The 27,018-nt window shown below is 38.7% G+C and overlaps 1 long non-coding RNA gene across 1 annotated transcript; it reads right to left on the bottom strand.

The window, feature by feature from the left end:
- Nucleotides 1-3,946: 3,946 nt before the first annotated feature.
- On the bottom strand, nucleotides 3,947-13,356 carry LOC137169720 (uncharacterized). Its single transcript, XR_010924521.1, has 5 exons — nucleotides 12,988-13,356; nucleotides 12,856-12,893; nucleotides 8,329-8,446; nucleotides 5,323-5,634; nucleotides 3,947-4,048 (listed from the first exon to the last, which is right to left on the bottom strand). It is a non-coding gene; the product is annotated as an uncharacterized lncRNA (long non-coding RNA).
- Between the last annotated feature and the right edge of the window lie 13,662 nt (nucleotides 13,357-27,018).

Below are 27,018 nucleotides of genomic sequence, written 5' to 3' on the forward strand. Positions count from 1 at the left end.
ATGCTTTAAGACAAGTTAAGGAAGGAAATAAATGATGAAAGGAAATGAGGAGGAAAAAAGAACAGAAAAGAGAGCAGGACAAAAGAAGAAAAATTAAGAATGACAGCAGGAATGGAGGAAAAGAAGTAAGAAAAAAAACGAGTGGTATCAAAAGGAGAAAGTAAGAAAAGAAACAATGACAAAGAGAAAAAGAAAGATAGGATGAAAGGAAATGTATCAAACATACAGAAAAGAGGGCAGAATGACAAAAAGAAGAAAAAATGAAGACATAAGAGGAAGAAAGGGGGATGAGAAGCTTGAAATGAATGAAACAAGTGGTAATGAAAGGAAAAAGTAAGGAGGAAAAAAGGAGACAAGGGGAATGAAAAAGGAAAAACAAGAAAAATGAGATAAGAAGGAAGAAAAAAGGACAGAAAAGGGGGGCAAGAGGGAGGAAAAACAAGAAAAATGGAGAAATGACGGTAGAAATGAAGAAGGAAAAGAAGCAAGGAACAAAAGAAACAAAGAAGGAAGGATGTTAGGAAATAAGGAAAGAGAGAAAAAGAAAAGGACAGAGAAAGAAACAAGACTAGGTCACAACCTCGTATATGGCTGGATCATGTATGAAATGCAAGAGGGCTTTAAATGTGTATGTCACCTGATTACCTTCAGACATGGACATCACAGTATTTTTAAGATGTTTGTTTTTAAGATGTTTGAACGTGAGGAAGGCAACGCATGTAAATGTCACATGTATTGGATAAACTGACCACATATTGGGAACTAAATGGTTACTTTCTCATCTGAAAAAATATTAAAACTTATTAAAGTGACATATTAACAGTCCTACAGCACCCTGTTTATGAGTGCACTGGCAGGCTGAGTGCCTGTCGACATGACTGTGGAAGTACTGTTAATGCTCCTTGATGATGTAATAGAAAACGGTTTGCGCTGAAAATTTTTGAAAGAGTAGCAGCCAATGGGGAAACTCCAACACCGGGCCGTCCGACCAATGGCTTAACTTCATCATTCAGTCGGTGACTCAGTTGGTACATCTCAAGTCTCTTAAAGTCCCCATGAAATGGAAGTTAAAGTGTCTTTAGCTTCTGTACTGTGACGTATTTCCCAGTGAAACAGAATATTTGAGCGGTGTCCAGTTACAAGAGGGATTTGAATAAAATCCTTTGCATTTGATTGGACTGCTAAAAAGTGGGCAGGGTTAGAGTTAGAGGGTGATACAGAGCTGCAGAGGACTGTTGGCTCCACACACACCTCCTCACCTGTTGTTATATCAGGAGAAGGAGGAGGGAGAGATGAATGAATTACAGTTCACTCATATCCAAACACAAATCTCTCCCTATCTCCATTTTGCTCTTTTAGCTACTATGGCCCACAAACCATTTTACAGGAAGAGAAATGACAGGGATTTTGATGTAAAAATACCCTGATACTGATTTTTGACATATGTTTGGCATATAACAAGAGATTAATTAACAATTATCACAGGGACACAGGATTAAAACTGGGAAAATGTATTTTTCACATTTCTGTCACTTGCATCCTTTCCTTGCGTCTTAGTCCCTCCCACCAAGGATGCAAGGAGAGACACAAGGAAACCATACGAGGAGAGAGGAGCCAAGGAAACATGTTTTTAGAGAAAGGTTGGTGCTAGATTGGATACGCTGGAGGGATGATTTGTGAAACTCTCATGAGATTTGTACGCTAACCTTAACCTTAACCCTAACTGCACTTGCAAGAGTTCGGCCCTCCCTTAGAGAAATGTGACGTACTTTCCTCTGAAGCATCACGTGAAGCACCGTCCATTTCTGATGATCACAGTTGTATCAACTGTCAGTCGGCTTTACCAGCTGTAGAGATTTTTGATGGTTTTTGTCTGCACACTGTGCACTGTGCAAATACTAATAAAGGTACACAGTTATCACTGCCAGCAGCTGTTTTCTCTCTGCAGCCTGTTATCTGTTTGACAAACACCTGCAGATGAATAAAAACCTGATTTCTGTATTTATACTGTGCTCTATGTCCTGCTCAGAGGCACAGGAACCATTTCTACTCACAGAATGAGTTTATATTATTTATTATTTGCATCCGTATTTATTGATATTCTGATTGTGAATTGAGTATTTAATAGCTCAACATATGATTAGGGTGTCTTTTGAACACTGGAAATGATTCATTTGGGAAAATGGAAATTAGGTAACTCATATCAAAACCGACGCTCCAGAATTTTTTTAGTCTCACACATCTGAATGGGAATGATGATAAATGATGTAAAATATAAATGTGTTTAAAATGTGTCTCTTGCTGAGAGACAGACTCTCCCTTACTTTTATTTCATCCATAATAAAAGTTAATGGAGGAAATAATGGATCATGAAAAAAAAACTTTCTAATAAATGAAGAAAGTTGTTTATGGTTCTTTTGTTCTTCAGACCAATTAACAGATTTTTAACCAGATGGTGAATCTGGGCTCTGAAGCCAATTTGACATAGCGGCCAAACCATAGATTTACAACTTCTGTGTCTGAGGGGCCAGAAAAAGCATTTTCCCTGCACACAATCATGGGAAAAGGAGCAGCTGTAAAACAGTGTATACATTTTTTGGAGCGTCACAACCCCTGAAAAATGACTCATTTCACTGTCAGAATTTGATCCATTCGGTCCATTTCAAAAGTCCAGGAGAGCTGCACGATTGAATTGTTTTATAGCCATTCAAATTAGACGGAGGGCTAAACAGGAAGTTAGCTGTCAGCTGGCAGAAGTCTCTAGTGAGCATGCTCTCTGGGTGCCTAGGGCCCATGGAGCATGTGCAGTATGTTTTCATCCGGGTCATTATTTCACAGCTGGAAGTGGGTTCATGTGCCAATGAGCAACTGAGGAATGAATGGGGACCCACCTCTGACACTGTATCCAGTTCTCTTTATACATCCATGGTGTATTCTTGCTCATGGCTCCTCAGAGAGCCTTCTTCACTCCACGATACTTGCTCCTAAGTAAATACGTACTTTGTGACGGCCTTCAAAATGGCGGACCAGAACAACTCACAGTTTAAGCGAGGATTGAGGAGTGAGGAAACTCAGTAACGGACAGACATTCAGGGTTACAGGGCTGGTCCAGTCAGAAACAACAAAAAAAAGAAAAGGGAAGGAATAAGATGACAAACGAAGGAGGAAAAGAAGCAGGGAAAGAAAGAAACGAGCAATATTGAAAGGAAAAAGTAAGACGAGAAGAAAACAAAGAAGGACAAAGAGAAAGAAGAAGGAAGGATGAGAAGAACTAATGAATGGCAGAAGGAAAAAAGGGCAGAAACAAGAGAGCAGAGTGAAAAAAAAGATGAAAAACAAAGAACAGTACAGCAGGGAAGAAGAAGGAAAAGAAGCAAGGAATCAGGTATTGAAAGGAAAAAGTAAGAAAATAAGGAAACAAAGGACAAAAGGATGAAAGGAGAAAGAATGACTGAAGGAAAAAATGAATCCCAGAACTAAAGAGAAAACAAACTACAGTAAAAGCAAACCAACATTAATGAGTTAAACTTGTTCTAGTCTCTCTTTGTTCTAACTAAAGGTTCTTGCGCAGCCAAACAACCACATTCCTGCAGGCATCAATATCACTGCATACACAGATTTTGGGGATTATGCATTCATTTCCCAACTCTACCTCCAACATGAAAATGTTGGCAGCTCGGCAGCTTGTTGGCAGCAAAAACCTCCCTGAAGGTCACAGTGTCTCTAAACCTGCACTGTTCCTCGTGTGCTGTATATTTATGACAATTACAGAGATGTCACAGGTGTGAAGAGAAGTATAAAAAGAACAACTGAGCAGCAGTGCCAGCGTAATAAATTGCTGTAATAGTTCCTCTCATTGTAGGACATTACTTAAAAAGGTGACAGCGGGCGAGCACAGCAATGATTAAAATAATAATTCAGATTCAGGACAAGACAGGAAACTCGATTTCTCTTTGAGGTCCAGGCTTTATTGAGATAAGTTGATAGTTTTATCTGTGCTTTGTGTTTTTTGGAGACCACAAAACATCAAACTGTCACTTCTTGATATCTGAAAATGAGCAAAAAAAGCAACACAATAAGATTAACGAAATAGAATATTGTCTACAACACTTACCTGTTATTTCATTAAGATTAAATATTCAGGGAAACATTTTAAACATCTGACAGATGTTTGTAGCATAAATGAGAGCTAAAACCCTCAGAGAGAGAAAAAGCAGACTGTGATGACTTAGAGGAAATACTATACATCCATATTTAATGAGTTTTGTCTCTCAGCCCTGAACAGAAGTGAGAGAACATGATAAATGCATTACGATGGAGCTGGTTTGAACTACTTTATATACGGTTTAGTCCAGCGGTTCCCAACCTAGGGGTCAGGCCCCTCCAAAGGGTCACCAGATAAATCTGAGGGGTCGTGAGATGATTAATGGGAGAGGAAAGAAGAAAAAACAAAGTTCTGATACACAAATCTGTTTTCAGTTTTGTACTTTTTCTCTAATCTTTGATTTTTGCTGAAATATTGGATCATTTGGACATTTATTGAAATGAAACCATGTGAGAAGTTTAGAGGGAAAAATCACTATTTGGTGGAGCTGTTAACAACTCATAGACATGTGAAATGTGACCCTGACTACACACTGCTTTTTGTAAGACATGAAAAGCCAAAAAGGTTGGAAACCACTGGTTTCATCTCTAACAATGTGTTGTATTTTAAAAGCTTGTTATATTATCCATTGTGTCAAATCTTCATCTGAAAAGTAACTAAAGCTGTCAAATAAATTTAGTGGAGTAGAAAGAACAATATTTCCCTCTGAAATGTAGTGGAGTGGAAGTATAAAGTAGCATCAAATGGAAATACTCAAGTAGACTACAAGTACCTTAAAATTGTACTTCAGTACAGTACTAAAGTTAATGTAATTGGTTACTTTCAACCACAGTTAGCTGTAGACTAGCTGGTGAACATAGTGGAGCATTTAGCAGCTAAAGAGCCAGATATTTCCCTCAGGAGTTGATAGAGAGCAAAAACAGAGCTAAAAGAGAGTGAAAATTGGACTTAGATCCACCAGGTGGACAGAAACACGACTCCAAATCAATGATAAAGTTGCTCTGTAATTGCTGGATGTGGAAATAATAAAGTATTTGCTAACAAGTTCAACATATCAACTTAAAAGCTGATGATATGTCAGTGTTGTGTTCACTACTTGCAGGCTATTTTGTTCAGTTTCTTATAATTTAGCAGTGATATATAATGTCATGTTTATTTTGGAGAATAGTGACTGCTGGGTTTCAGATGTAGATGACTCAGACAAACAAACACCAAACCTGTTTGCATAACCTTCTCTGCTGTATCGCTTTGTGGCAGCGTGACCGTGGTAGCAGAGGAGTGGTATGCTGATGGGTGCGAGGAGGCGATGTGCGAGTCAGACCACTGGCCTGGCGGAGCAGTAACGGGACCGCTCTGTCTCTCGTTGCAAGGCTGCTGAGTGGGTGTAATGATACCCTCATCTCAGCAAAACATGTCCTCCTGGCAGGAAAAGCTGAAGTTGTTGTCAGCAGCAGCCTGGGGCTTTTGGGAGAGAGCCTGTGACTGACGGAGAGGTTGCCAGATCACATTTAGGACCAGCTGGGAAAGATCTGGGTAGAGAGAGGAATGGGAGGACTCAATTAAAAAGTGGTATAGATCACCCTCATTTTAAATAATTGGATAAAATTACTCATGTTTATGTTTTAATGAAAAGCTTAGATCAGTAAGTATTATATTTGTGTAAGGATTAAACAAACAAAACACAAAATGTTGAAGTCCAACTGAATCAAACTGCCATTTTTTGTCAACAAGTCCTCCAAATTAAACAACCAAATACTTTGTTTGACCATGTGACTCCAGAACGACAATCTGGCGGCTCTATCGGTAGTAACTGACAGGACATCATAATAAAACCGTTAGACATCACTGTTGAAAAATAATGATGTTTTATGATGTGACAACACTGTGGTTAAGGTCTGGTTAGGTTTAGGAAAAGATCATGGTTTGGGTTGAAATGATCACTTTGTTAAGGTTAGAGAAACATGTGTTGTGGGTTAAAGTTACTACCTCCTTAAAGTTAGGCCACCTTCCTTGTCTTGGCTACAATAACCGTGGGGTTAAGGTTGGGGGACGATCGTAGTTACGGTTTTTTAAAAAAACTGTCCTGACTCATGGTTGGAAACAGGAAATGAACAGGTAGCAAAGTCCATTGTTGGGTTAATGGCTCCATCCACCCCTCCTCCTTTGAATGAGGAAATCTGTCCACATATATAGTATATGCGTCATCTGAACTGCTCCACTGCTCCAGGTCACAATTACTACGGCTGTTAGATGGCATCTGGCAACGAAACATAATTATATGTCGTTTTTAGGTGACTGACATTAGGACCTATTGTATTGTTTTTCTTGGTAGGATAGTCTCAAGACACAAAATGTTAAAGTCCGACTGAAATTAAATTACTTTTTTTTTGTCTCCTACAGCTAAATATTTGCTCTGTAAATCTTGTGCTCTCCTTTGAGAAAAAAGCAGAAACCAAGAAGGGTTAGGGGTAGGGATAGTTGTTCTCTCTCGACCATTCAACCGTTAATAACTACTGTCTGAGATCTGTTAGTGAGAAAATTCATCTGATGAGTTGATGATCTAAGTGGAAATAAGATATGAACTTTTTTAAAGATGGACGTACAGTAGCAAGGTGTGATGTCACCCACTGGTTTGCATTGGAGTCGGTTTGAAGCTCAGAGATGAAGCTTATGATTGGTGGAGCCAGGACCATAGCCGCAGGAAGTAGGTTTGCATTTATGTTGTTGCAAGATTTAGTTTTTAATCTGTCACATGCCGAGCTAGTCCAGCAAAAACAGACCCAGTGAGTAAAGATAGTGGAGCAGGGGAAATAATGATATATATATAAAATAACACTGAAATTCACGTCTGTGTATAATGATAGGCTTATCTGCCCAAACAGGCTATAACTACCATAACTCATGGTCGGCTGCAGTAAAAAGTTTTTTCTTTAACAATTGACTTTAATGATTAGAGAGGCTGCTTTCAGTAATTGGAAACATTTCAATGCACACAGTAATGTCACTGCAGCCATTATCGTGGGACTTTGCATTTACGCAGCAAAACCAGCCCTTATAAGTCTTCAGATCTTATTAACAGAGCAATAATTACCAAATTGACCACCGGCACACTTATTAGAGGGCCTGAAGTTAGAGATTGAGACCATAATGACTCACTGAAAACAATGACTTACTTAGTATTTCAAGAGAGAAGTTGAGGCTTTTTGAATGGGAGTCAGTTGGAGCATCTAACAGCCATCGGTGGCACTTTAAGGTACTCAAGACGTGGTAGCTGCTGTTTGCTCCCAATCCATACGTTTTAATCATTAGTGGAAGCCCTGAGTTTGATACAAGTACTCTTTCATCTACTAAAAATAATGGACAAAAAGCCTGTCCGCTGGCATCACTGTCACATACTGACAAGATACAATCTACTTCGCTTTGAGAGCTCATTTTTTGTTTTCTCAATACCATGCTCAATAAAGCAGCATGGTGAATGGCAACTGTAAAATACCACATCGTAGATCTAAATTTGGACAGTCAGCTTCCTCCATAAAGGGCCGTCAACGTTAGAACACATTACCGACTGAAATCAAATTAATTACAGATATAAGATCTTTCACAACAAAGCTGTGCTGGCTAAAAGCAAACCAGAGCTGTACCCATTTTTACCTAATTGTACTCTAAATTACTATGGTTATTATTATTACTAAGGTTTTTTATGTGTATTTAATTGTACTTCCACGTAGTGTCTTGAGGTTCTATGATAATGAAAGCTGTATATTTTAATTACACTGTTCATGTAAAGTGCAACTAGAGAAAAATTGAAAATTAGCAATAGCCATACAGTAAACTCTCTGCAGCACATCAGCTTCATGCTCTTTATTGGAACTATGTTAGATTGCATCGTCCCTATCAAATAAAATTCAAATACATTTAAGTCAAGTGACTCTACTTCTGCTTGAGAGAGGTTTTCTGGCACGTGCTGCAGCCAGCTGTCATGTCGCTTTCCTTTAAACAAGCACATCCACTTCTTCTCTCAACAGCTGTCGTGAGTTTGAGAGACTCACAGTTGTGGATACACCAGGCAGCTTCTGAATTATGAATTCATGCACCTTTCTTAATAGTACTGTTGAGAATATGTGAAAATATCAAGGAGTATGTGTGTGCTGAGTCTCTGGTGGGAGGAAAAAAAATGATTAGCTGCCATTTTAAAGCAACTCAGCCTCTTGGTGCAAACTCACCTCATTCCTCACAATTACTGTGCACGGCTGGTTCAAAGCACCGTATTGATGTGAGGGTCTGCTGTGGATCCATCAAAGACACTTTCCCAAGTGTGAAGGCTTAATCAAGTGTGTTTGCCTGTGCAGCATTCACAAAAGAGCAAGAAAGTACAAAAATCAAGCAGATACAAAGGAGACAGCTCAAGTTCTTTAACTGTTCGTTTACCAGATCAATTTGTTTTTATTCATAGTTATAGTATTTTTAGATTATTCAAAGACAAAAGTCATTTTAACCACCAACAACTGGATGTTTGTATCTCTCCTACATGCATTATTTATTAAAAGTTGAACATCATCGATTCTCTTGAAACCATTTGACTTTTTTTCATACATACTCTATGCACAGCCTGTTCTCACTGACGTTTTTCAATCAATTTCCTCTTTTAACCAGCAGACGTTACTGAGTTATTTTTTCATTACATTTCAGACACAATCTATAACAAGTGGAGGGCACACCAAATTACATTCACTCTCATTACTGAGACTCAGCAGTTGCTAACAGATTGTATAAAAATAAAGTCCTGGATGTCTCGGTGCCTGAGGTGAACTTTCAGTCGACGCCTGGACTTGAAACTGACTTATATCTGTTGCATTTGGTATTTAAAGCTGTAGTGTGGGACTTTTACATATAAATGAACGTCCGTTACATTCATCCTCTTGCCACATGAGTTCACAAAATGCTGATTAAGCCTATCACCACCAGGTAAATCTTTGTATCTTGCAGTATCCAGAGTTTTGAAATCTGGTGTCTGTGGCAACATGCTGGTGCACCAGTAGTGAAAATAAACATCAACGAATGATTGCAAGCAATGATTGGTTTGCCTTGCGGTCCGACAAAGGTACCTGAGAGATGAACACCCATCAGGATGGGTCAGGATGCCAAACATGAAGTAATTTTCCCGGCAAATCTGATGCAACAGGCTAAAAGCTGTTGTAATTTTCAGTGTAGGACTGTTTATATGTCACTTTACTAAGTTTTAATATTTTTCAGACGAGAAAGTAACCATTTAGATTTCCAATATATGGTCAGTTTATCCAAATAACACCTATTTGGAAATTTGCTCCAATGTTTTCAGTAACCATAGAGCATGCACACCAGAGACTTCTGCCAGCTGAGCTGGCTAACGTCCGATTAGCTCTCTGCTAACTTAATAAAATAATTTAATTGTGCAGCTCTGCTAGACTTTCCAAATGTTATCGGACCAAATGGATCAAATTCTGATACTGAAATGAGTCATTTCGTGGGGGTTGTGTGTTGCTCAAAACAATTTACGACAACGGCATCTACCAAAGAGTATACGTGTGACAGATGGAATAATGTCCATTACCATCATTTTCATGCTATATTTTATCTTGTGTTTAAAATGTTTGTTTTCAGCTGCAATAGTTAGAGAATAGTGTTTTTTGTGTTTCCTTGTTTTATGTTGATGATCATCCTAACACCAGCAGTACTAAAAATAGTTGTAGGTACCAGAGGGCTCCAGCAGGGGGAATGTAGAGCCATTGAGCTACGTTAAGGGTTTTACATATGCATACAAGATAATACGTCTACGTTGTAGTTGTTCAACGGAAACTGATATAAATTGACTTTTATTCAGTTTTAAGCCACATTTTTATGATGAACCTTTTAAATCTTGGTTGTTTTTAACTATATCTCTTAACCGGATGAAAGATTTTAGTCATCAGACGTCTGGATCTTAAGTTATCAGAGAAACACTCTGAGCAAACATTAGCAGCAGCGCGGCTAGCAGTATATTCAGTATTTTTACGGTTTTAATCCCTGTGTATGTTTGTTTTTGGAGAGGAGGAGACCTCTGCGGATAATTCGGCTCCCAGTAAAAACCTGCTAAACGTTTAGATCTTAAGTTATCACAGAAACGAGCTAGCAGCCCCTACTGGACGTCCTGTGCCTGCTGAACAGCGTCAGAGAAACACTGATTTTTAACATGAAACTGCTTATCCAGTGTTTTTACCTGTTTTATTCACTGGGTCTGTGAATGCAAAGTACAAGTACCTCAAAATTGTTCTAAGTACAGTACTTGAGTAAATGAATTTAGTTACAGTTTGGACACACTCATCAAAACACCACATTATTATTATCATACATTATTTCATTATTTAAGACTCAGCCTTAATCACATTTCAGTCTGTAGTAAATGAGAAACTACAGAGCAAAGTGAGTATGACTTTGGAGATCTTTGTTTGTGAGGCAGGGTTCCTAATCTATAATGAAATATAGATATTTACTGAGTGCTTATGTTGGTGCCTCAGGCGATTGCCTAGGTCACCTATACCACCACTGCTAAAAAAGCTTCTTCAAAACTGATAAAAATCAAGTCATTGTTGTTTGCAGACTTTGCTGTGAGGCAAAGGTGCAGATTAAAGAGGTTGTGTTTTATTGCCAAAACATGAACCCCTTTGACATTAAAAGGATGGTCTTTAATCAGTGTGTCTTTGAATCTATTGGAAGGATTTTGGATTGCAGCCTTGTTTTGCACCTTGAGCTTCAATTGATATGCAGACTGTGGAGTCATGGTGGTGAAAGCCAGCGAGGTTACTGGTGTGAGTCAGGAAGTGAACTGGGTAACTCCATCAAAAGAAATACTAGAAACACACACACCTACACCGCAGTCCCATAAATATATTTTAATATTAATATTTAAACATGTTGAACCTGCATCTGGATCCACACCTGCATCAAAGAGCTGTGTGCAAGGAAGAACAGTTAAAGGATGTCTGGTAATATTTCATATTTTTCTTATCATCAGCAAATCTTATGAAAAGACCTTATTGTGATTAATCAAATTGTGATACAGTCATTTCTTTTAAATGATTGTGTACGGAAAAACAATTTGGGGCCAGAGAGCTTCACGTGACCCGCAGTTCAGACTGTGGCCACTATGCCAAAAACTGCCACACAGTTCACAGCTTTTATGGGGTCTTTAAATTCGTCATGTTCAATCACATCATTATTTTTTGTAAACTCCTGCTCCTGTGTAACCTTTAAAGCACTGGATTATATTTATCTATAAAGTCATAGTCAGGAGTTACAACCACCTCATTTTATGTAAGTTCATACTACAAAAGTGTGTAAATACTCGCTCTTTCTTCCCAGGACTCACATTTATCAGGGTTCCCAAAGTCTGCAATGAATTAGGTAAAATAGCTTTTATGTATGCTGCACCTTCTGCCTGGAGCCTTCTGCAACTTGATATAAAACAGCAAAATTTGATTTCTATTTGGTAATTTAATTCATTGCTGCATAATCTGTCTGCTCTCTCATCTAGCTGTTGATGTTTTTAGGGGTATTGTTTCAGATTGGTCTTATTTAACTTATTTTTTATTGAGACAGCTATCGGGTTGTTTCAAGGAATATGAAATTGTCTTCAGGATGTAATATTTTATATGACTATGATTTATACTGCAGTGTTTTCACTCTGATATTGTGATGTATTCTTGAGAGATATATTATTGTTGCTGTCTATTTAGTGAAGAAACTCTTGAAAATTATTTTTTAAAGGGGACATATTCTGCAGATTTTCAAGTCTATATTTTTAATCTGGAGCTCTACTGGAATATCTTTGCATGATTTACAGTTAAAAACTCCTTGTTTAACTTATACTGGCCCTTTATGCAGCCCCTCATTTCAGCCTCTGTCTGAAACAAGCCGTTTTAGCTCCTGTCTCTTTAAGGCCTCTGTCTTGATAAGCCCACTCTGTTCTGATTGGCCAGCTTCAGGAAGCTTCCTCCGGCTCCAGAGACAACAACAAGGCTATGAAACGGAGGGCCGTTTATGGATATGAGTGACGAGCCGATGTCAGCTTGTTGGCAAGGTTAAAAAAAAAGAAAAGAATTGCAAACGAAGTTTTCGGACCCAGTTTACGCCCTGAATTTTGACTTGCAGGGGGCATATTTACATACATTCACCTCAAGTTTTGGAACTTTGACCATGTTTAACATCCAACATCATAGGTTTTCCTGGTTAAACAAAGGTTAAATAAACAGAATAATAATAAAAATAAATATGCCACTATAGGGGTAAGGGTTAATTATGTCAAGGGTTTTTTGTGTGATTCTGTCTTCTAAAGTGATTGTAAGTGCAAAAGTTCTTCAAAAGTGTTTTCATAGTTTAAGTCAACACTTGCAAGACTGTGGAAACCAATTACAAGAAAACCTTCAGTATATTATGAGCCAGATTTTAGTATGAAGAAGACTGAATGGAGTTTGTAGAAGTGCTGAAATAAACTCTATTTATCTATCTATCATTGCAATCTATGGTTAAAGTTTTTCACAAAACATCAATTTAACAGACAATTTAATTTCCTCTTGAAATTAAGCAACATGCCTGCATACCATTCTTCTGATTAGCAAGTGACTTAGCAACTTCACGCTCTGCCGAGCTATTGACTTCCTGTCTGCTGTTATTATTTTATACTGATTCTCCTCGTTATTGATCGTGTTATGTACTTGCCCATATTGCTTCCCTACCTTCCCCTCCATGTATTCTGGGAAGAACTTCTGCAGCCCTGAACAGGGAGATAAACGTCAGTGAATGAGACTGTAAGTTACATGCTATAAACTCTAAAGCAAAGTCTCCTCACAAAACATCACTTAAATTACCTTAAATTGCCTTTTTCTGTGCTTTGCTGTCCTCGAATGCTGTACCAGCAGGTCTGTGGAATTAGACGATGATACTCTTTCGGCATCACAAAGCCAGCAGTTGTTCCCTCAACTGCAGTTGCAGCAGTGAAATTATGATCATTTAATGAAAATCATTAAATTGGTTTTGACATTTCACTTCAGCGGGCCCTCGGCAAGCTTGCTCAGTGAAAATTAAGGGGTCAGGTCCCACAGCTTGTTTTATATTCATCTCCTACAGACCTTATTATACTAGAATATATACAGTGTTATGTACATTAAAGTGTTTGGGCTCTTCTTTAATCTTTATTTGTCCAGTGAAATAAGATGTAGCAAGACAGAGCAGGCAAATAACACACTGTACACAGCATAATAATCCAAATTTTAGTCCCTGCATGTAAATGTTAATTGTACAAACACATGCAAATACAGTTCTCCTCTTCCAACCCAACCAGCATCACACTATTTTAAGTTCAATTTTTTGTCCACTAGTTTTCATCAGAAACAAGTAGTGAACACAACATACATCCATGATACATCCAGCAGCTACAGAGCAACATTATCATTCATTTGGAGTCGTGTTTCTGTCCACCTGGTGAATGTACGTCCAGTATTCACTCTCTTTTAGCTCTGTTTTTGCTCTCTACCAACTCCTGAGGGAAATATCTGGCTCTTTAGCTGATAAATGCTCTACTATGTTCACCAGCTAGTCTACAGCTAACTGTGTGTGTTTGCTGTTTGGTGCCGAGCAGGTAGTGTACAGCGGCTTTTTAGAGCTTTTTTCTGAGAACAGCTGCCTGCTGTGGCTAAAAAATGCTACGAGATGCTATGAGAGCGCTGAGAGTGAATCAAAACAGTAAAGTTGCAGCTGGACAGCTAAACAATAGGGAAACATACACATATTCTTCTTTTTTTGTTTCTTCAGGCCTCCAACTATGATTCAAATAGAAAAAGTGAAAAAAACAAACCAAACAAATGTAGACTATAGCAAGGGTTCCTTCCAAATTTAGAGAAAATTTTGACCGAATTTCCAAAATATTGGCAAAAGAAAATTTAAAATGTGCATTTCCATCCACAGTCGTTTTGTAAATATTTGAAGTTGGTTCATCAAGATAAACAGCCGGTGGTGCTTTTTATACAGTCAAAACCACTGCAGAAGAACCAGGCTAAAAACAAGATGACAGCAGTCAAACGTCAAATTGTGAAAAATAACGTAGAAAATGTGATGGTAATATGACATTTCTGTTTGTTTCATGTATTAATTTGAGGAATGTTACAGTCTCCTCATCGCTCCACACAGATCTGATGTTTTCGTCTCTTCAGTGGAAGCTTGAGTGACGTTTACATGCTTCATGTACGTCATCATTTATTTGCTAAGTCTATTTACATCGCACTTTGTCGCATTTTGCTTTCATTAATATGCCAGGTTTTCCACCTCAGTCAAGCATAAAAACTTTTTTGTGACATTTTTAGATTTTTTTCGAGCTTTCAGTATTTCAACTCTGGTTTTTTATATGCAAATAAAACAGCTGGATGGAAACGCATCTTATCTTGAGGTTGCAACTTGACATTCCTTTTGTTTTAATAAGCCAAAAAAGGTTGAGGACCACTGATTCTACAATTTATACTTAGTACAGAGGTATTTATCTCTATAATATATCTGGGTGTATTAGACCATCATATGTTGCGAATCAATAAGTCAGACAATTATATGGCGAAATTGAATTTACAGGAGTTTTGATGATGAAGCACAATGATTTGTCGTCAGGTATTAAATTTACAAGATTATTCCAACACATTCCTGATATAATTTCCAGGTTAACCATATCATGATATATTGCCATCAGTATAAGGAATGACATATCTAGTAATATATGATTTTATCCATAATGCCAACCCCTAAGACTACTCTATATGATAAATTGTACTCAAACAGCTTCATCACATGGCCATCAGTCAATTTAAACTGTCTGAAGCAAAACTGACACACAACTCCACCTCTGATCTCAACATCTGATTGAAGTTTTACCAACACGCTGTGCGCACCTCGCTGCAATATTCATCGAGAGCCTTTACTCAGTGGTGTTTCGGAGATAAGAAAAACCTTTGCTGTGGATCGGTGGCAGAACATTATGTGTCGGATGAGTCTTCGACGGTACCGCAAATCCGTGATTGTGTCTGAGTGTTTCAGCCTCACACATCTACCCTGCAACTCCATTTCTGTCACGGCAAGGAAGAGGGATGGGGGGCAAAAAAAAAGGAAGAAAATCAATTGCATATTGGCGTTTTCCAACCATCACTCTTGAAATCATGCATTTTTTTGAAAGCTTCAGAGAGCAATTTCCTCAGCTGTTTGAGGTATAGATATCTCACGGGCGTTTCAGCGTGGCTCCACAATGGCAGCAGCCCAGTCCTTCACAGCTCTTGGTCGGGAATAAAGACCCGCTCAGCTGATGTGTCTACGCCAGCTTATCTGTCCGACTCCACTCAGGAGCAGGGCTGCCGTGTGATTGCAGCGCGCCTGAGATTCTGCACGGTAAATGTCAAGATATTGCAGGGTGCCTCCGTCTGAGAACATGCCTTGATCGAGAAACTTTTATCTGGGAGCGGCGCTATAAGATGTGCTAAATGGGTGCTTGAGTTGGGGCTGAACAGAAATAGATAAAGGAACGAGGCAAGGGAGAACGAAAACATGCTAGCAGGGTGAACACTCAAGATTCTCATTAGCTTAGATCACCAAATGGTTTTTCAAGTGGTGTTCACTTTATTTATGTGTTTATCGATCTTGGAGAAAACAGATCATTCAGTCCAACAATCCCAAACTCTAACTGCTGAAATATTTCAGCTTCTCTTTTTAACCAACAGGCAGTGATGGAAGAAGTATTCAGATAATTCAGTAAAAGTACTACGACATTAATGTAAAAATACTCCATTACAAGTAAAAGTCCTGCATGGAAAATCCTACTTAAGAACATAATTATTAGCAGCAAAATGTAGTTGAAGTGTTAAAGTCCTGAATTAAAATTAAAGTACTTTATATACAGTTAGCTAGTTTAGTCCAGTAGTTCCCAACCTAGGGGTCGGGCCCCTCCAAAGGGTCACCAAATAAATCTGAGGGGTCGTGAGATGATTAATGGGAGAGGAAAGAAGAAAAAACAAAGTTCTGATACACAAATCTGTTTTCAGTTTTTGGACTTTTGCTCAAATCTTTGGTGAAATATTGGATCATTTGAACATTTACTGAAATGAAACTATGTGACAAACCACTGGTTTCATCTTTAACAATGCGTTGTATTTTAAAAGCTTGTTATATTATCCATTGTGTCAAATCTTCATCAATCAATCAATCAATTTTTATTTATATAGCACCAAATCACAACAAAGTCATCTCAGGGCACTTTTCACATAGAGCAGGTCTAGACCGTACTCTTTAATTTACAGAGACCCAACAATCCCCCATGAGCAGCACTTGGCGACAGCGGTAAGGAAAAACTCCCCTTTAACGGGTAGAAACCTCAAGCAGAACCCGACTCTTGGTGGGCGGCCATCTGCTTTGACCGGTTGGGTTGAGAGAGAGAAAGAAAGAGGGAAAGGGGGAGGAGGGGGGGGCAGAATAACAACAATCATAACAATAACAACAGCCACAACAGCAGCAGCAACAGCCAGGGAAGGATGCCAACAGGACTGCGAAGGACTGCGAAGGCTCGGCCTGCATCCCAGGGTTTCATGCGAGATGAGAAAGCACAAAAAACTCCAGTGAAGAAGCAAAGTTAGTGAAATGCATTGATGTTACATGAATGCATACAGATGGAGAGGAGGAGGAGGAGAGAGGAGCTCAGTGCATCATGGGAAGTCCCCCAGCAGTCTAGGCCTATAGCAGCATAACTAAGGGCTGATCCAAGGTGAGCCTGGTCGGCCTTAACTATAAGCTTTATCAAAAAGGAAAGTTTTAAGCCTACTCTGAAACATGGAGAGGGTGTCTGCACCCCGGACCGAATCTGGAAGATGAAGGCTCTGCCTCCCATTCTACTTTTAAAGACTGTAGGAACCACCAGTAAGCTGCATACTGGGAGCACAGCGTTCTAGTGGGATAATATGGTACTATGAGCTCTTCAAGATATGATGGTGCCTGATCATTAAGGGCTTTGTAAGTTAGGAGAAGGATTTTAAATTCTAGATTTTACAGGAAGCCAATGTAGCGAAGCTAAAATGGGAGAAATGTGATCTCTTTTTCTAGTTTTAGTCAGTACACATCTGAAAAGTAACTAAAGCTGTCAAATAAATGTAGTAGAGTAGAAAGCACAATAGTTCTCTCTGAAATGTAGTGGAGTTGAAGTATAAAGTAACACTGAATAGAAATACTCAAGTCAAGTAAAAATACCTCAAAATTGTAGTGAAGTACAGTACTCGAGTAAATGCACTTAGTTACTTCCCACCACTGCCACCAGGGAATCTACACTACTGTTTATGAGCACAATAACTCAAAGTGGATACACACATCACATGTTAATGGAAATAAACGCATCACAATCACACAGAGAGGAACATATTAAGAAACATGATACTATAATGAAAACATTCAGTTATTTGAACCCAACATATACGGAGTGAAGTTCAGGCACTAATGCCAAAAGAAGTGTACTTTACACTTGTACAACACTCTGACATTATTATAGTGCTTCTGAGTAAAGATTTATGGACTTGGCTGATGACACACAGCATGCTGCCAGCTTGAAGTACAACTTTTCAGCTATTTTTTTAGTGCAAATAAATTTTGACTTATTTTGGCCCCACATATATTCTGAACAAGTAATAACTGTGTTGTCAAGGTGAGAAAAGACAGGCAATAATTGTGCCACTGAGAAATTTCATGGTCCCTGTAACACTGTGTAGTCAATAGTCAATCACCTTGGTTGAAGCAGCAGTGACTTTCCACAGCTTTGGTAATGAGGTAATAAGACTGTGTCGTCTGCTGTCTGAGTAAAAGCTTTGTTACTTGTTAGTTAATTACTTCATCTTTGTTATTAATGTTTAGATTTTTAGCTACTCCGGCACTTTGGTCAAGGGTGAATTACCATGAAACATGTTACAGACACTTTTGGTCCACATGGACAGAACAGATTTTCTACTTGTCAACTTCAGCTGTTCTTTGAGATGTTAACATAAACATGCTGACATGCTAAACAGTCGCATGTTTCACTGACATGCTTATTATGTAATGCTAATAGTTAGTGTGTTAACATGCTTAGCATAAGTATGTTCATGTGCTAACGTTTCACAGACATGAGGCCTTTCTCAAATACAGCATACACAAAATCTGGACTTGTATTGTTGTGAATTTTTATAAAAGGAGACATATGCTTTTTGTGATTTTCTGTTATTTATGTACTATTATCTATAATAAACATATTCCAAAACTTGAGGTGAATGCATGTAGAAATGCTCCTTGCAAGCATGCATGTTGCCTCATTTCAAGAGGAAATTACATTGTGTAAAAGTGACGTTTTGTGAAAAACTTTCATTCCAGTTTGCAATTTTGTTTGTTTTTTCCAAGATTCTTTGCCAATAGTGCCAACATGTGACCATTTCTAAAGTTTTTTTTTTGATAGTTTGGCTCATAACTGCCTTTCTGCTATTCAAAACCGTTTGCAAAGTAGATTAATTCACCACTCCAACAAATTCCATCCATTCATCACTAAATCTGGCACAAAAAATACAGGAAAAAAGATTTGCTTGTAATTGGTTTTCAAATTCTTGCAAATGTGCCATTTTTTACTAAAACTTTCAAAACTTACAATCAAATTTAGAATACATGAACATACAAGATGTCCAAATTCTATTTGAGGAACTTAGTCGTGCGGCGGAGATCAGTATCTGGTACCTGCAGATAGAAATGTCAGCAGAATGAAATAAATAAAATAAAGCACTTAATATTTAATCCTGAAAAAATAACTCCGTAACAAAGTCTTAGAGAATAGATGGAATTTGTGATTGGCAGTTTAAAGGACCTCCTTTAGGACTGTGGTAGTGTACCATCTTGTCGACAAGTAGAGGATTTTTTTCCAAGAAAGACCTCGAGAGCCAAATTGAGACTGATAAATGCCTAGAAAAAGAGGATGTCTTGAATAGTAGGGGGATCTTGAGCTTAAGAGGTTCATTTTTTTGAAGAAGGAAGGATACAAAAACTTATTAACACTTCTTCTGGGTGCTACAGAGGTCTGTCTGAGTTAAAACAACACAATTTTTATAGAAAAATACACCAGTTTATATCACAAGAGGCTGCAATGTGTAACTGAAAGGAAATGGGAAAACCTAAGAGCAAAAAAATGAATTAACTTCTTCACAGCAGATACTACAGTGTAATTCAAATCAGTGTGTAACTTTTAAAAAAAAAACAGCATTTAATTGCAAAATATCCTGAAATTTGTCTGTATACACAAAACCTGAATATCATAATACCTTTAAGATGAACATATTTTAGAAGCTATGCATTCGTTTTTCATAAACGGGAACAAAATATGAGCCAGAGGACAAGACAAAGCTGCTGCAGTTACTGACAGAATACAGAAAAGGTTTTGACAGCTGCCGTAGGACAGAGACAGAAAATGTAAATTTTGCGTTGGTATTATTAGATATGGTGTCTGCTTTGACTTTTGTTTTTATGAAACGCAGGATTAAACTGAATCCTTGTGTGAGGAAATATTTATTGTTCAATGTCTGCTCTTATTCTTCTGTTTTTCACATCTCTCTCATATAATAAAAGGTGTTTTTGTAAAGACTCACTGATATTTTTAGATTCAGATTTACATACGTACATGTAAATATTCATGAACACATTTCATATTGTACATTTACTCAGTCATATCAGTTTTGGGCAAATTCAACTGATCCATATCTTCTCTTTCCTAGATATTTTTGGGGAAATAAAGGATGTGGGAACACAGCCTGTCACACAAGGAGAAGTTTTGGAGAGTTGGATGTTCTGATTGATACTTCTGTGATGTCTGTCCACTGAATAGAATAATATTAGGATATTAGGGTTTTTACTGTGTTTTTGTGTGGATTAAACAAACGAGTTGTAACATTTTAAAATCAGTGAGGTTTAGAGGTGCTGATAGGCAGATTTTTGTTTTGATTTTAACCAAACAAAGCCAGGCTCCCTGTTTCTGTTTCCAGGCTTTGTGCTAAGCTAAGTTAGCCGGCTGTAGCTTCATAGACTGACGATAATTTGTCAGTGTCAAACTTTTTCTTAAAACGAGATAATGTGATCATACCTCTGCCTTCTACTTATGACTGGGATGACAACATGAAGAAGTAGCCTCAGATAGCAGTAATAAAATAAGTTAGCTTAGCATTAGCTAAGTGATGTGGGACTAGAACCTTGACTTGGTTCTATGACTGCTTGGAGATAGATAAGGTTCTGTTCTGCGTCCTTTAACAAAACACACCAGACTTTACAACGGAAGCACTGATGAGCCTCAGAGCTTTTCAGATTGTTCATCTCTTCACTATCAGCAGCAGCTAACGTGGTGCCCAGCCCTCATGACAGAGCCGGGCTCAGACCTAGACTCATGATGAACTGATCCGTTGTTGGTGCTGATGCTCGGTCGTTGAAAACACATCTATGTGAACATTTTGTCTTGGTTATATGTTTAAACTCACCTGGGTCACCGTGCAGCTGAGCAGGCTGCCATTTTACATGCAAGGTAGTTTTCCACCAATCATACAATCTAAAGATGCCTCCAGCCAGACCTCCATTCTTAAATCCAAGGTTCAAGGGGACTTGTCTGTAGGCCAACGTTATTTCCTGCCTGTTACGGCTCTCTGTCTTCCCTGTGCTGTTTGTCCTTTTTCCTCTTCTGTCTCCTGCTCCGCCCAGGTCTTCTACACCTGATCAGTCCTCAATGAGGTGCACCTGGCCCAGGAAAGGAAGTGGTTAAATGCTCCAGGTCCCTGTGGCTCCTGGTTTGTGGACTGCTGCTCTTGCTGCCTCTCAGCCTGGGATTTTACTTCGTGTTTCTGTTTTCTTTGGACTGTTGTTTATAGTCTTTATTTAGCGTCTTGGTTTTTTTTTTTATGTCTTTATATTAATAAATCTCATGGTTTGGGTATTTTTAAAAAGTTGTCAGTTTTACTTTGGGTTTTCCATGTTTGTCAGGTACTGCTGCTCCATTCAGCCAGAAAAAAAGGGTGCTAATACCACATAGACTTCATACTGTACTGTTGAGCCAACCTGAATCAATCCTTCACCATGACAGCCCTATCCATTTTGTCTATTATACATATGCAGACTCACATGTATCAACATTATTCAGAGCTCTGACATCAGCTGTGAATAATCTCTCAAGTGTCTCCTAGAAAGAAACGAAATGTCTCCTCGAAAACATTTGGCAAATGAAGTGATTCCTATTCTTATTTTACCCACATCAAAAGCAGGATGGCAGAGAAGGTTCAAGTATTTCAACGTGCACGGCACTAATTTCCACCCTGAGCATCAGACTTGTCAGGATTCAGCTCTTCTCCCAGCACGGACTGCCTCTCATGACATGCAATTTGCAGGAATAATGTAAGTGTGATTATCCTTTGACCCTTCTCTACTTTTGAGGATTACAGATACTCGTGCTAAACGTGCTAATGCTGCGCGTCCGGGGTAACGATATATGCCGTCCAGCTCGGCTGATAAAGTGGCCTTTTTAATTTGCCTGCATGTGAAAGCAAAATTAGAAATACTTTGAGAGAAAATGTCACACTCGCATCCTTGACCGCCTTCTAATGCACACGTCAGCAGAGGCATCTGTAATTTGCTAGGCCATTCATTTACGTCTCTGCCTCTTGTCTGTGAAGACTTAATGTATGTGCTGATCTATAGGTCGAGGCTTGTCAGCGTAGGTGTTTTTACTTTTAAAAAAAGGGAGCTAATGTGCAAGATCACTACTGAGTGCAGTCGAAAGGCACAACAACACGTTCAAACTGACCTTTTAGGTTGTCATTTAACGTGTTATTTTGCTTTTCGACCTTTTTATGTCGTTAACTGGCTCACACATCCAGAGTGAAGCTTCAGACCCTCGATCGGTGATATCACAGACAAACATTTGAAGAAAATCATGGGAATAATTTTCATACTAATGTTGAATCCAAGGGGTTAACAGGAGTCCCACTGTACAGTCCAACCTGTAGCGTAGTTTTGTGTGACACGCTGACATCACAAATTGACATTTCAAGCAGCAACAGTGGAGTCTGATATCTGAAAATGCTTCAGTGATCTAAAATGACTTTCACACTTCGGGATCAAAATTCTCTCTTGAGCCTCCAATTTGTCCTGACATTCGCCAGTCATCAGGGAGAAATCCATCAGAGAGAACAAAACACAGAAACCAATTCTACACCCACAGGAGCGGGAAATAGGGCGGAATACATTTAACCTACAAGACAATTTGACGAGGAAGGCATTCTGGAAAACAGGAAGTCACACACTGAAAGAGAATATTACAACATTTTATCACAAAATTACCAAACCGGAGAGCAACTGATTTATAAATTTCAAGTCCATTATCTTGATAAACGTTTTCAATTCTAATATATTCAGTTATTACAACATTTTTCATCTCTTTGTTCTTACCTGTTCATGTAAATGTCTCATCTCAGGCTTTTGTGCGTCACAGTTTTTCAAAGTCATTTCATCATGAAATCAAAATGACAAGGTCATGCGATAAGTGAAGAGCTTTTTGTTATTAAGAACATGGAAAATGAAGTCATAACAACAAGGGAACAATTTCTTATCTGGAGGTAACAAGATAATTAGGTCTTGATCTCAAGATGAGAGGCATAAAAAACATATTAGCGACCGTGGCAACTCGAGGCTGCTGGACAGAATAATGTCGGGAATGGACTGACATTTCCCAAATGATGATATCAAACAGTGTTTAGTTTTGCCAAATTACTGTCGGGATTCTCACTTTCTCGCATCCTTCATTAACTCCATCCATCTGGTACCTAATGAGGTGATAAGAAATCATAAAAAGTTTTCTTTTGAAGTGCTGTTTGGTCCAGTTTTCTGGCATTTCTTTGTACACTGACTCCATTAGTTCACTCAGTCATTACACACCCGTCTTTACCTCATAGACATCTTGACTCTTCTTTCTTCCACCCTCTGGCTGATGCCTAATAACACTTTATATTGCCGCTGCACAAAAAACTAAAATAAAATGCTTCTGCAAAGTGTAGAGAGGTCTTATACAATGCAGTTTCCTCTCGGGGTTAATAAAGTATTCTTATCAATATGCATTAAAACATCAACATGCACATCAAGTATTTAACTGGTTTGAAGGCTTCTGAAACTCTGTCAACAATCCTGTTTCCTTATTCTTTATTTAAAGTTTTCAGTCTTGGTTGATTTTTTTTTCTTACAGTAAGTTAACACAGCCTGATACTTCTTTGCAATTTGAATCCTGTGTGAGGATGTTGAACTCTGCCACTAACAATGAAAATGATGATATAGAGGTAATTACAGAGTGTCTATACATTGAATGACAAATGTGGAAAAACGGAGACCATACATAGTATTAAACATTTTGTTTTTTATAATAAAGAGCAATTAAATTTAATTAGTAATAATTTTGATTTACTGCAGAATTTTAAATTGTGAACTTCGTTTCTATCTCACTAGTGATTTGTCTTCTGTCACATTTACAGTTTCCAATTTGAAGTCACTTAAATTTAAAGACAGATCTTTTCATTTAAAGACTTGTAAGTAGTGCACCACCTAAAAATACACCCACAGAGCAGCAGGAGGAGGTCTGACTGGTCCGTCATTAGTTAAGCTGTCTTTATATTTATTCAGGAAATCTCACTGAGCTCAAGATTTGTTTTACAAGAGAGAACATGTTACATATACACAGGATCACAATAAGACTGTTCATTCACATTACAATCACAAATCATCACGCACTGATTAACAATATTTTTTTTAAAAATCAGTTAGTAAAACTTTAAAAACAGTTTTGCGTGTATTGAAGGGAGTCATGTGTGGAGTCAGGCCAATCAGAGCTCCTGTTACTTTACTTTTTTGAACATATCAGTTTAACCAATTTATTCAATTGGCACGCTCCACTCTCCTTACTCTTAAGTCTTTGTTAAATATGTAACCTGTCAAAATAGGAAGCTAAAACTTATAATATATATATATATATATATATATATATATATATATAATAAATGATATGTTCCGTATGTGTCACCAGTACAGTAGCAACTTTTTGTTCCCACGCTAATGGTGTTTACAGGCCCCTGATGCACACATAAATTGTTTTTTTTAAATCATTTTTTAATTGGCGTGTTTTTGGTCTTCACCACTTTGGCGCCTTGTTATAGTTTCTTCAGCTCGCCGTCTAGCAGTACCCCGGAGGGATTTGCTGTGCAGAGCAATTTCTTCCAAATAGCACAGGAGAGCTATTAATAAAGCGCCTATCCGTCTGTCCACTTGTCTGTCTAGGTCTGTGTTCCTATCAGTACGAGATCCTCTTCATGTGTTCTCCGCCGTGCGTCTGTCAGTCACGGCAGAACAAATTGATTCTTGTAAATTGCATCTCCTTTGTGCAGTGTCCTCAGCAAACCTTTCATTTGCATTTCTTGGCAGAAACTAGCTTTACCTTTCCGTTTGACAGCTGTCTACCTGACTGGCTTCCAATATCCACATTACAAATCTGTGATGTCAAGATATCCACTTATCACCTGATGTTATTAATCTGAGCAGCAGCATCAACCAGCTTGTAATCAAGGTGATTTATCTCTCAGGAGCAGCAGGATTAGCAGCAGGTCTAATCCTGCAAAGTGATATTACTTCCCTTATTAACCCTTAAAGAACTATTTAAGTGATTGATAAGAATAATTCTTTGCTGTTAAATAAGTGTTGACGAGCTGCAGCACTGCTGAAATCAAAAAAAGCTGCTATATGAAGTTGTTATAATAACTAAGTTCAGGAACAAGACCACACCTCGCTCCTTCTCACCAATTCACAACACCTGCGCCTCGTTAACCCAAATCACCTGTGCCTCCCGGCCACATACCTGCGCGCATATATAAGCACGCCTAGCCTCCACCTCTCCTGTTCGTCTCAGTTCTCTCAAACCCCCCCCCCCCCCTCACAGCAAGAAGGTCCTGGTTACGAACTCAAGCCGTCCCGGGGCCTTTCTGTGGTGAGTTCTCCCCATGTTTGCGTGGGTTTCCTCCCACCATGAAAGACATGCACGCCAGGGCCTATACTTCCATCCCAGTAATTCTACTCTCCTCTCTCATCATAGGAACCACCGGGGATGCAAAAAATTGCTCATCGAGACGTGCCCCCACCCCGATTCTCCATCCACAGGTTCCTAGACACTCCAGCCTCTACTCAACTCCAACCAGTCACTATCCATCCAATTCCACTCCCCAATGACGGCGACCCACATCCGGCGTCCATCGCCTCCCCTCGACCCTAACATCCAACGCCCCTCATCTTATTCCTTCCTGAATCATCTTGCTGATCAAATAAACTATTTAAACTATACACAAATGGCGTGGTCTAAGTTAGTGAACTGCTTTGTAAAGTTTGTGACTTACAAATTTTTACAAAATTTGCAAATAACTAGTGACTGTGGCTGTTAAGTAAACGTACAGTGTTTCCCTCTGGATTGCTTCAAACATTATTTATTTATATAATACCTCCAAAATTGTATGTAGTATCATTTCACCACTGGGAATGTGTCAGAGTTAGTAAACAGAGTCACATTAGTAAAATTTACACGGTATTTCAGATACTTCATTATCACACAGTGGAGGAATCCTGAAGTAGAGAGAAGAGAGAAAACCACATGAGGTTATTTAAAATGTCTGACTGTCTGATCAACCTGGAGCTCATTTCTGATTCAGTATGATTTCATTAACCGTCAGCTCATTTGAATTCTCTGCCGCAGCTGTCTTGTAGTCTCAAGCGATTCAGTCTGACAGAGAAATTAAGAGATTAATTTGAAGTAATAATGTCAAAGATTTTAATTTAAATAAATGTCTGTTGAGTCACCATATTGAGTTTTAGCGAAAATTCAGTCACGAAGACCATCTTTTCCATGCTCAGGTCTGTAGTTTTATTCATCAAAAATCTGTCAATCATAATTTCCTTGCTGTCATTGCCTTCAGCTGGTCACATTGTCAGCCTATCATCTTGCAGCTGCTTTTTAAATATGTTGCTGTGTTATTTGTGCCCCCGCCACCTCCCCATCACCGCCCAGTCTTCACAGATTCATCAGTGCATCGCTCCATCAACCTCATCAGTCTTATCAGCCTCAGCAGAAGTCATCAGCGACCACCACCAGTGTCTGTTCTCCATGGGGGGGATTTATCTCGCTGCTGCTCAGGACTGATGTCCCTCGATTCAGAATCTCCCTGTAGCGCTAAAGGCTTTTGACAAGACTTAATCGTCAGTATCATCTGTATAATAAACAATTCTTTTTGCTTCATTCACTTGTCTCTCCTGACTGAACTATCACCGAATGAGGTGACATAATGGTAATTGAGCCTATGGCGCACTAATGAAAGCCCTTGCATTTGCAGTACTATGATTATTATGAACTGAGTGTAGGTGGTGACATTCCAGGGAAACAGTTAGTGATGTGTTTTCCATCACCCAGCAGTCTGTTAGCGTTGCAAGTAAATGGTTACTGATGTCACACAGGCGACACTGCTGTTTGGATCTCTGGGAAGTGAGGTCCAAAAACACACCTGCAATTACAACTTATCACCATAGGTGTCACCAAAGAGAACAAAACAGATCTTTGAGATTGTTACTTTAAAGCTCTGCTCGTGTGGCCAAAATTATAACTCTTATCAATCACAGTTATTAACTGTCACATCCTACCTGGGCTTTGTTTTTTGGACTCTTTGGGTACATCTCAAGTCTCTTATTTTATGTCTCCTCGCTCCTCGCCTGAACCGGAAGTTGTTCCTGATGCGCCATTTTGACGAGCATCCTAAGTCTCTTAT

The sequence above is a fragment of the Thunnus thynnus genome, chromosome 18, assembly GCF_963924715.1.
Source record: "Thunnus thynnus chromosome 18, fThuThy2.1, whole genome shotgun sequence".
Lineage (NCBI taxonomy): Eukaryota > Metazoa > Chordata > Actinopteri > Scombriformes > Scombridae > Thunnus > Thunnus thynnus.